We start from the raw sequence: 12,300 nt of genomic DNA, 5'->3' as shown, positions 1-12,300 counted from the left end.
GGATTTAGTCTCATCTTGAGGTATTTTTATAGATGTCAAATCGTGACGACCAGAGTTCTCATGGAAGTATTGGTGGGCATTGGGGAGATGCCGACCGGGAGCCTCGTCGAGAACGGCGTCATCGTCATCATGACGACGAGCGTTTCACTGTGCGTCGATTCTTAGCTATGGGTCCTAAGCCCTTAGTTGGAGGTGAGTCTCCGGAGGATGCGGAGAACTGGTTAGACCGCATGGAGACGACTTTTCAGACTTTCCAATGCACCGATGAGCAGAAGGTGGAGACCCTTGGCTATCTTCTGGATGGGCGTGCGCGCAGGTGGTGGAGGTTTACTTCTACACCTTTTGTTGCGGCGAGAGGAGTGGCCACTGGGCCGAGTTCCGCACAGCTTTCCAAAAGCGGTAATTTCCTCCTGCACTCCGTCAGTCGAAGGCAGACGAGCTACTGAGTCTGCGACAGGGAGCCATGTCTATCGATGAGTATCAGCAGAGGTTCTTTGATCTGTTATCCTATTGCCCCGAGATTGCTGATAGCTCAGAGATGAAGAATAATCTGTTTCTTCAGGGCCTTAACCCTGAGATCCATGACCATGTGGCGGTTGGTGACGACATGTCCTACGAGGGTTTGGTGAGCCGTTGTCACCAGGCGGAGGACAGCATTCGGCGGAACAGGTCTTTCTCTCAGTCGAGACCTGCTAGTTCTTTGGGTCCCCGTGCCCAAACTTTCAAGAAGTCTGGATCTTCTTCTTCCTCTGGTTCTGGAGGTATTGTCCGTTTCGGTAAGAAGGACAAGTGTGATCACTGTGGGAAGAACCATCCATCCGACATGTGTTGCAGAGCTTCTGGATCTTGTTTCCGTTGTGGAGAGACTGGTCATATCCGGAGGGATTGTCCACAGTCTGGGGTAGGCGGTTCTGGTTCTGGTTCAGGATCGGGTTCTCAGGCTACCGTACAGCAGAGGTCGCAGGGACAGTCTGTTGGGAGTTCTCATTTGAGGCCACGAGCTTCTGGCCAGGTGTTTGCCCTGAGACATGATCAGGCAGTGGAGGAGAATGAGAAAGTCATCGCAGGTACATTTCTGCTTTATGGTATACCTGCTCTTGTACTTATTGACACTGGTGCATCTCATTCCTTCATTTCTGCACGTTTTGTTAAAAGGCATAAGTTACCATGCATTGCACTAGACGTAGTGATGTCTGTTTCTACTCCGACGGGCCAATCTGCTTTGGCTAAGCATCTAGTGATGGGTTGCCCTTTAGAGTTCGAAGGGAACGTTCTGTTGGCGAATCTCATGGTCCTGGCGATGGACGACTTTGATTGCATTCTGGGAATAGATGTGCTGACTACCTATCGAGCTTCAGTGGACTGCTATCAGAGATTAGTATGCTTTCATCCGGAAGGGAGTGAGAGTTGGTTTTTCTATGGTGAGGGAGCGCGACCCCCGATGCCTTTGGTATCAGTTTTGAGAGCCTGTCGAGCTCTAGAGTCTGGCGGGGAAGGCTACCTTATCTATGCAGTTGATTTGTCCGCTGAGAGTATTGGGATAGAGAGCATTCCTGTTGTAGATGAATTTCCAGATGTGTTTCCTGATGAGATTCCGGGTTTTCCTCCTGCTAGGGAAGTCGAGTTTGGCATAGAGTTGATGCCGGGTACTTCGCCTATTTCTAGAGCACCGTATCGTCTGGCTCCGTCAGAGATGCGTGAGTTAAAGAATCAGCTACAGGATCTTTTGGACAAGGGGTACATTCGTCCTAGTGTATCTCCTTGGGGAGCTCCTGTTCTCTTCGTGAAGAAGAAGGATGGGTCGATGCGGCTGTGCATTGACTATCGGCAGCTGAATCGAGCCACTGTGAAGAACAAGTATCCGTTGCCTCGTGTTGATGACTTGTTTGACCAGCTGCAGGGCACATCAATTTACTCCAAGATTGACTTGAGATCTGGGTATCATCAGTTGAGAGTCCGTGATCAGGACGTAGCCAAGACTGCATTCCGTACTCGCTATGGGCATTACGAGTTCCTAGTGATGCCATTTGGTTTGACTAATGCGCCGGCTATATTCATGGATCTGATGAACCATGTCTTCAGGGAGTATTTGGACAAGTTTGTCGTGGTCTTCATTGACGACATCTTGGTGTATTCGCGTAATACGGAAGAGCATGTTTCTCACTTGCGGTTGGTACTGCAGACTCTTCGAGATGAGAAATTGTACGCCAAGCTGAGCAAGTGTGAGTTCTGGATGGATAGAGTGGTTTTTCTTGGCCATATCATATCCAGGGAGGGGATTTCTGTTGATCCAAGCAAGATTGAAGCAGTACTTAATTGGTCGCGTCCGACGACAGTTGCTGAGATCCGTAGTTTTCAGGGTCTAGCAGGGTATTATCGTCGCTTCATTCTGAACTTCTCTCAGTTAGCTCGACCGTTGACGCAGCTTACCCGCAAGGGTGTGGATTTTGAGTGGTCCTCCGAGTGTGAGGAGAATTTCCGTGAGCTTCGACGGCGGTTGACTTCTGCGCCGGTGTTAGCATTACCGTCAGGATCTGGAGGGTATGTAGTTTACACGGATGCTTCTCTTCAGGGGTTAGGTTGTGTCCTGACTCAGAATGGGCATGTGACAGCATACGCTTCTAGACAGCTGAAGCTTCACGAGGACAACTACCCAGTCCATGATTTGGAATTGGCAGCCATTGTGTTCGCTTTGAAGATCTGGCGTCATTATCTTTATGGCGAGAAATTTGAAATCTTCACCGACCATAAGAGTCTCAAGTATTTGTTGACTCAGGCAGAATTGAACATGAGACAGAGACATTGGATGGACTTGCTTAAGGACTATGATTGCGAGATTAAGTACCATCCGGGAGCTGCTAATCTCACCGCTGATGCCTTGAGTCGCAAGGTGCGACTATCCGCACTTCAGACTTGTTCGATGTCTAGTGCGATCAGTGACTGTTGTACTTCAGGTTTTACCTTCAAGCATAAGAAAGGTATGCAGAGTATCCAGATGTTTGCGATATTATCTGAGCCAGCCTTGTATTCGCGGATCCGAGATGCTCAGATGTCTGATTCAAAGACCCAGCGTTTAGCTCGTCTAGCTAACGAGGGTAGCTCGTCTGGATTTCATTATCAGTCAGATGGCTTTCTGTGTTTGTCTGGTAGGCTTGTGATTCCACAGGATGAAGAGTTGCGAGAGGAGATTTTGTCTCAAGCACATCGCACTAAGTTGAGTATTCATCCTGGAAGCAACAAGATGTACAAGGATCTACGTACTCGTTTTTGGTGGAAGGGAATGAAACGCAGTGTTTATCAGTTTGTTTCGAGATGTTTGGTGTGTCAATAGGTCAAGGCAGAGCACCGACGACCTGGAGGATTGCTTCACAGTCTGCCTATTCCTGAATGGAAATGGGAGTTTATCACTATGGACTTTGTGACCCATTTACCGGTATCCCCGAGGAACTGTGATGCTCTCTGGGTGGGGGTGGACCGACTCACCAAGTCAGCGCATTTCATTGCCAATAGCCGAGAGTACTCTGTGGATCGCATGGCACGGATGTACATTCAGGAGATCGTCCGACTTCATGGAGTGCCTGTGAGCATTGTCAGCGATCGGGAGCCCAGGTTTACTTCTAGATTCTGGGGGAGTGTTCAGCGTGCGATGGGTACTACTCTCAGTTTGAGTACAGCCTATCATCCGGAGACTGATGGTCAGTCAGAGCGCACTATTCGTATGTTAGAGGATATGCTTAGAGCGTGCGTCATGGATTTTGGTTCAACCTGGCAGGATCATTTGCCGTTGATCGAGTTCGCTTACAACAACAGCTATCATACTAGTATTGGGATGGCACCTTTTGAGGCGTTGTATGGGCGACGTTGTCGTACTCCACTCTTCTGGGAAGAAGTGGGGGAGAGACAGGCTGAGGGACCGGAGTTTATCCAGCAGGCGATAGACATTGTTGATCAGATCAAGAAACGGATTAAGACTGCACAGGATCGTCAGGCCAGCTATGCTAATATTAAGCGTAGGCCTTTGCAGTTCGAGGTTGGGGAGAAAGTGTTTCTGAGAGTGTCACCTTTCCGCAAGATTCTCAGATTTGGCCTTAAGGGCAAGTTGTCTCCCAGATTTATCGGTCTGTTTGAGGTCTTGGAGAGTATTGGCGATTTGGCTTATCGACTAGCATTGCCACCGCCTCTATCTAGTATTCACGATGTGTTCCATGTATCTCTGTTGCGACGGTATGTGGCGGATGAATCTCATATTCTGCAGCGGTCTGAGGTTCAGGTAGACAAGGACTTGACTTATGTTGAGAAACCTCTTCGCATCCTTGATTATAAGGATAAGGTTTTACGGAACAAAGTCATTCCTTTGGTTTTAGTTCAGTGGCAGCGCCGAGGCACTGAGGAAGCTACTTGGGAGCTTGAGGACAGGATGCGTAAAGACCATCCTGAGTTGTTTTGATTTCATTCTTTAAGTTGTATTCAGTTGCAAACTCTGTAAACGTTTGATTTGAATAAAGAATGTTTCTGATTTCTGTATTTGCGTTCGGTACTTAAGATCTGATTTCGAGGACGAAATATCTTAAGTGGGGGAGAATGTGGTAGCCCGTGCCCTAATTGAGTAATTAAAGGATTAATGCTAATTAATTGAATTAGGTATCGGACGGATCGGAAGCTCCGAAGGCACGATCGGAAGCTCCGAACAGGATCGGAAGCTCCGATGAGCGATCGGAGGCACCGATGTTATTACGTCAGGCATGACGTGTGGTTGGATCGGAAGCTCCGATCAGGACCGGAGGCTCCGATCACCCCTATCCGGAGTCAACAAGTGATATTTTGACACGTGGCAGATCAGGATCTTCGGAAGCTCCGATGGCAGGATCGGACGTTCCGATCGAGGTTCGAACGTTCCGATCAAGGATCGGAAGTTCCGATCGTTGTCTATAAATAGAAGGCCGAGACTTCACTTTCATTTGCCAATTCCGAGTTCTCCTTTCCTTTCTAGTCCTTTTGGAGCTGTTCTAGTCTTCTTAGGCTTGGTCCGGAGGTCGGCGAGGCGTTCGGTAGTCGTAGCGGAGTTGTGCCCAAGTTCTGGAGGCATCGACATCAAAGGGCTAACGACGGACGAAGGTATAGCTTTTGCTTCCTATAAATATTTAGGAGTATGCAATAGCTTAGTTAAGGCTTTTAGAGCACTTTAATGATAGTAGTATCATTTGGCAGTGTAGAGCAGACTATAGGCGTGGACCTAGAGTTGGTAGAGCTTGCACTGTATTGAGGTACGAAAGTACTGTTCGAGATATCCTGACTGAGTATGCATGTATTATGTGACCGCATGATTTATATGCCATGATATTATGCTGCATTCATTTGCATCTTGCTGTATCTCCTTCGAGATGTCTGTTAGTAGGGTTGTACCCTATCCTGTTAGTGGATGGACTTCCATCGATTTGGGTCCGGCGTTTCCACGGTTATCTCGGTATGGGAGCCACCTCCTGAAGCGACGGCACAGCGTGCTACATACCAGGGCCCGGTCTGTCTCTGTTATCTGATCCTTGACCTCGAGTCTATAGGGAGTTCACTTTGCATGCATGTATACTCATACTCTCGCACTGAGCGTTTTATGCTCACGTCTCGTACTCTGTATTTTCTGGACACCCTATTCCATGGGGCAGGTTTGCGATTGGACGAGGAGGGTGGATCCAGGAGGGGCTAGTCAGTGGTTGGCCAGCTGGAGCATCGTCTAGGTTTTATTACTGTTGTTTGGGTTTATACAGCTATTCGATTTGGTTGTATATTATTGGATAATTATAGATTCCTTTACTTGGGATTGTATAATGTTATTGGATTCCGCAGTTTTATTCTGATATCTGTTTAATTAAGTTAATTGCATGCATAAGTTCTGTTTAGTAGGTGATCCGGGTAAGGGTCACTACAATAGTGATGCATGGACTTTTGCATGTGTAGACGCAGTAGAGCAGACTCGTAGGCTTTGGACCTAGATGGGTGTGCTAGGAGTTGACCTGCAGTGTTAGAGGTACGTAAGTACTGACCGAGATAGCCGGCATGATATTTATACATATGTGTGTGATGCATGATGTATGTGCTGTATTGGCTATGTTTTACTGTTTTTAGCACATGCATATGTTTTTACGGAGACTGCATCGGGTATGATGTGAGTCATGACAGTTTCCATCAGTCGAGGTGATTCTTCCTGAGGATTCGTGTCTTGGGAATATACGAGTACCACGCGGAGTCGCTCTCTTGCCCGGTACTGTGTATTCCAGGCTCCATGAGTAAAGTGATTTAACCATGATTTTAAAGTCATGTGCATGCTCATATTTGTATTTATATCATTGCTTCCGTATTGAGCGTTCTAGCTCACGCCCCTGTGTTTGGGTATTCGTTGTGTACCTTGTGGCGGGGCAAGTTTGAGGCTGGACGGACCCGGTGGTTCCCAGCAGGGTTGAGGTTGCTACTGTGCAGAGGTAGTTTGTTAGGGATTCTGATACCCTAATTTCGATTTGGTTGTATAAAGAATTATACACTGTTTCTATCGTCGGTTGTATTCTATCGATTGGATTTGTTGTAATTTGGAATTATTCGCTATTTAACGCTTTAATTATTGTTGCTTGCGCTAATCACTCTGATTAGGTAGTGGATCCGGGTAGTGTCGCTACATTTATTGGTATCAGAGCGCATTGCAACTGGGAATTAGTAAAGCGGATTTTAAGAGTTGTCTGTTGTTATTGACAGATGGCAGATGATGATTACGAGAGTCAGGCTAGCGGTGGTCGTTGGGGTGATCCACCAAGGAGACATCACCATAGACATCATCATGAGGATCATAGGCGTTTTAGTATGAACCGTTTTCTTCAGATGGCTCCTAAGCCATTGGTAGGTGGCAAGGCTCCTGCAGTTGCTGAGGGCTGGTTGGAGCGTATGGAGAGTTGTTTTCGGGAGTATCAGTGTACTGAAGCCCAGAAGATGGAGACTTTAGCTTTTGTTCTAGAGGAAAATGCGAAGAGGTGGTGGAGAGCTACTTCTACTCCGTTTATTGCCGCCAGGGGTACCACAACTTGGGCTGAGTTTAAGTCTTCCTTTGAGAAGCATTACTTTCCTCTAGCTTTGCGTCAGACGAAGGCGAGCGAGTTGCTGAGTTTGCAACAGGTTACTATGACCATTGATGAGTACCAGCAAAAATTCTTTGAGCTTCTTTCTTTCAGTCCCCATATTTCAAGTAGCTCAGAGACGATGCACGATCTATTTCTTCAGGGCCTTAACCCTGACATTCATCAGTTGGTTGCCGTGGGCAGAGAGAGGAACTTCGAGAATTTGGTGAACAATTGTCACCAAGCAGAGGACAGTCTGCAGAGGAACAGGACTTTTGGATCTTCTGCATCCAGGCCATCTAGCTCTTTGGGTCCAAGGGCCCAGTCTTTTAAGAGACAGGGTGGTACTTCATCTTCTTCTTCCGGATCTGGCGGTGTTCATCGTTTTGGTGATTCACGACGTTTTCGTCAGTGCAAACGGAAGCATCACCTAGGACCGTGTCCTCATATCACTGGTGTTTGTTTTCAGTGCGGCCAGGAGGGTCACATGAAGAGAGATTGTCCCACTTTGGCCGGTACAGTGAGTGGTTCGGGGAGTGTTGGTGGTTCTCAGACCACTATCTATCAGCCACTGCAGTATCAGCAGCAGCCTTTGCAGCAGCAGCATCAGCAGTCGCAGCCATCGCAGCGACATCATTCTCAGTCTTCTTCGAGAGGACAGTCATCGTGCCTGCGTGCTCAGGGGCAGGTGTTTGCGTTGAACTAGGAGCAGGCTCAGGCAGACATTGAGAACATGATTGCAGGTACTTTTAGTTTGTGCGGTTTTCCTGCTTATCTTTTGATCGATACCGGTGCTTCGCATTCATTCATATCAGCTCGGTTTGTTAAGAGGCATAGATTACCTTTTGTTTCCTTAGACGTCTTGTTAGCGGTTTCTACTCCGATGGGTCAGGAAGTCTTAGCTAAGCGTCTTGTTTTGGGTTGTATTTTGGGATTTGAGGGACATCTGTTGAGCGCTAACCTGATGGTTTTAGCGATGGATGACTTTGATGGTATCATCGGAATTGATCTTCTGACTTCGTATCGAGCGGTAGTGGATTGCTACCAGAGATTTGTCCAGTTTCGCCCCGAGGCTGAGGATGCTTGGTATTTATATGGTGAGGGAGCGCGACCCCCGATGCCAGTGGTTTTTGCTCTGAAAGCCCGACGTGCTTTAGAGTCTGGCGGGGAAGGCTACCTGATCTATGCGATTGATGCATCCTTAGAGGGTCCGGACATGGAGGAGATACCAGTAGTCAGTGAGTTCCCAGATGTGTTTCCCGACGAGATTCCAGGGTTACCACCTGTGCGAGAGATCGAGTTTGGCATTGACTTGTTGCCAGGGACAGCGCCGATTTCCCGAGCACCGTACCGATTAGCTCCATCTGAGATGCGAGAGTTGCAACAGCAGTTGCAGGATCTTTTTGATAAGGGCTACATTCGACCTAGTGTTTCACCTTGGGGAGCCCCGGTTCTATTCGTCAAGAAGAAGGATGGTTCGATGCGTTTGTGCATTGACTATCGTCAGTTGAACAAAGTGACAGTAAAGAACAAATATCCTCTCCCGCGGATTGACGATCTGTTTGATCAATTGCAGGGTACTTCTGTCTATTCCAAGATCGACTTGTGTTCTGGGTATCATCAGTTGCGAGTTAGAGACGAGGATGTTTCGAAGACAGCATTTCGTACTCGATATGGGCACTATGAGTTTTTAGTGATGCCATTTGGTCTGACGAATGCTCCAGCTATTTTCATGGATTTGATGAACAGGGTTTTCCGAGAGCTCTTGGATAAGTTCGTTGTAGTGTTCATCGATGACATCCTTGTGTATTCTCGTAGCATGGATGAGCATGCCTTTCATCTTCGTACTGTTTTACAGACCTTGCGAGAGCATCAGTTGTATGCTAAGCTCAGCAAGTGCGACTTCTGGATTGATCGAGTTGTGTTCCTTGGTCATGTCAATTTCTAGAGATAGATTATCAGTAGATCCTAGCAAGACAAAGGCTATTCTTAATTGGTCGCGCCCGATGACAGCATCTGAGATTCGTAGTTTCTTGGGTTTGGCCAGTTACTACCATCGATTCGTGGAGAATTTATCTCAGATAGCCAGGCCATTGACACAGTTGACGCGAAAGGATGTTTCTTTTGAGTGGTCTTCCGCGTGCAAAGAAAGTTTTCGTGAGTTGAGACGTCGATTGACGACTGCTCCAGTGCTATCCTTGCCGACTGGATCTGGTGGTTTCGTAGTCCACACCAATGCTTTTCTTCAGGGTTTGGGGTGTGTGTTGACTCAAAATGGGCATGTGATTGCCTATGCCTCCAGGCAACTAAAGACTCACGAGGGGAATTATCCCGTACATGATCTAGAGCTTGCAGCCATTGTCTTTGCTCTGAAGATATGGCGTCATTATTTGTACGGTGAACGATTCCAGATTTTTACTGATCATAAGAGTTTGAAGTACCTGTTCACTCAGGAAGAGTTGAACATACGACAGCGCCGTTGGATGGACTTGCTGAAGGACTATGATTGCGAAATCAATTACCATCCAGGATCTTCTAATCCGGTTGCTGATGCGCTTAGTCGCAAGATTTATTTGAGTTCCCTTCGTACCAGTGCAGTGTCACGAATGGTCAAATAGTGTTGTTCCTTGGGTTTCACTTTCCGTCATAAGAAGGAACAACAGGGAGTTCGTGTTGCATCTGTGCTTGCCGAGCTAGCCTTGTATAGACGTATTCGTGAGGCACAGGGTGTTGATCCCAAGATGCAGAGATTAGCCCGATTCACTGAGGGTGAGAATTCAGCTGGTTTCCATTTTCAGGCGGATGGTTTGTTGTGTCTTTCTGGCCGTGTGGTTGTGCCTGATGATTCCACACTTAGAGACGAGATCTTATCGCAAGCTCATCATAGTAGGTTCTCAGTACATCCTGGCATCATGAAGATGTACAAGGATCTACGTACTCGATTTTGGTGGAAAGGAATGAAGCGCAGCGTTCATCAGTTCGTGTCCCGATGCCTTGTGTGTCAGCAGGTCAAGGCAGAGTATCGTCGACCCGGAGGTCTACTTCACAATCTCGATATTCCTGAGTGGAAGTGGGAGCATGTGACGATGGACTTTGTCACCCACTTGCCCATGTCTTCCAGGAATTGCGATGCGATTTGGGTTGTTGTTGACCAATTGTCGAAATCCGCGCATTTCTTACCATATAACCGGGATTTCACCTTCGACAGGATGGCACGACTGTATGTGCAAGAGATTGTCCATTTGCATGGTATTCCACTGAGTATTGTAAGCGACAGAGATCCTCGTTTCACCTCAAGATTTTGGGGGAGTTTTCAGCGTGCTCTTGGTACCACTTTGAGTTTGAGCACAGCGTATCATCCAGAGACTGATGGACAATCGGAGAGGACTATCCGTACTCTCGAGGACATGCTTTGAGCTACCGTAATGGATTTTGGCCCAGCATGGCACGATCATTTGCCATTGGTGGAGTTCGCTTATAACAATAGCTACCATAGCAGCATTGGAATGGCACCATTTGAGGCTCTTTATGGACGTCGTTGTCGTACACCTTTATTTTGGGACGAGGTGGGTGAGCGGCAGGTGGAGGGTCCTCAGATGATTCAGCAGATGACTGATGCAGTAGAATTGATCCGACGCAGGATTAAGGCATCCCAGGATCGACAGGCTAGCTACGCGAACACTCACCGTAGGCCACTTCATTTTGAAGAAGGAGAGTATGTATTCTTGCGTGTATCACCTTTCCGGAAGGTGATGAGTTTTGGTCTCAAGGGTAAGTTGTCACCAAGATTTATTGGTCCTATTCTCGAGAAAGTTGGAGACGTTGCTTATCGTCTAGCCTTGCCACCGAATCTTTCGAAGATTCATGATGTATTTCACGTGTCTTTGTTGAGACAGTACGTGGCGGATCAGTCCCACATCTTACGTCCGACTGAGGTGCAACTAGACCACGATTTGTCATATGTGGAGAAACCTCTCAGGATTCTCGACAGGAAGGACAAGGTGCTTCGTAACAAGCGCATACCATTGGTGATGGTACAGTGGAAACGCAGAGGTACAGAAGAAGCTACTTGGGAGTTGGAGAGTCGGATGTTAGCCGAGCACCCCAAGTTGTTTTAAGATTTTGTACTCTGTTGTATCGAATGTATATTGTTCAGTTGTAATAAGAGCATTGATTTTGCGTACTATGTTTTCCTTAAGATGTAATTTCGAGGACGAAATTTCTTAAATGGGGGAGAATGTAGTGACCCGCAATTAATCAAGGTAATTAAGAAAATTAATTACTAAATATTGCCTAAAATTATCCGAAGTGGATCGGAAGCTCCGAAGCACAGATCGGAAGCTTCGATCGGGATCGGACGTTCCGTTGGAGGATCGGACGTTCCGTTCTGGCTAAGGCTGGCGTCATCACCGACGTCAGCAAGATGACGTCACTGCTTACGCACGTGAGGTGACATCGGATGTTCCGATGTCACGATCGGACGCTCCGTTCACAATCGGACGTTCCGATGAGGGATCGGACGTTCCGATCGTCGTCTATAAATAAGGGGTCCGAGCCCTCATTCTGCGCACCGATTTCCCCTCCTTTCCTCTGGTTTTCGAACATTCTTACTTAGATCTACGGAGTTCTAGGCATCCTATTGGGAATCCGGAAGTTTCCTAGCGATCCCGGCGTCGTAGTGGAGGTGTGCTTAAGTTTTGAGGCGATTCTACACCAGCGGGCTGACGACGGACGAAGGTATAATTTGGCTTCCTAAAAATATTTAGGAGTATGAAATAGCTTAGTTAAGGCTTTTAGAGCGTTTATAGTGATGCATGGACTTTTGCATGTGTAGACGCAGTAGAGCAGACTCGTAGGCTTTGGACCTAGATGGGTGTGCTAGGAGTTGACCTGCAGTGTTAGAGGTACGTAAGTACTGACCGAGATAGCCGGCATGATATTTATACATATGTGTGTGATGCATGATGTATGTGCTGTATTGGCTATGTATTACTGTTTTTAGCACATGCATATGTTTTTACGGAGACTGCATCGGTTATGATGTGAGTCATGACAGTTTCCATCAGTCGAGGCGATTCTTCCTGAGGATTCGTGTCTTGGGAATATACGAGTACCACGCGGAGTCGCTCTCTTGCCCGGTACTGTGTATTCCAGGCTCCATGAGTAAAGTGATTTAAACATGATTTTAAAGTCATGTGCATGC

This window comes from Henckelia pumila, chromosome 3 (assembly GCF_033568475.1).
Source record: "Henckelia pumila isolate YLH828 chromosome 3, ASM3356847v2, whole genome shotgun sequence".
NCBI classification, from domain to species: Eukaryota; Viridiplantae; Streptophyta; class Magnoliopsida; order Lamiales; family Gesneriaceae; genus Henckelia; species Henckelia pumila.
Note: the sequence above shows the minus strand (reverse complement) of the source record.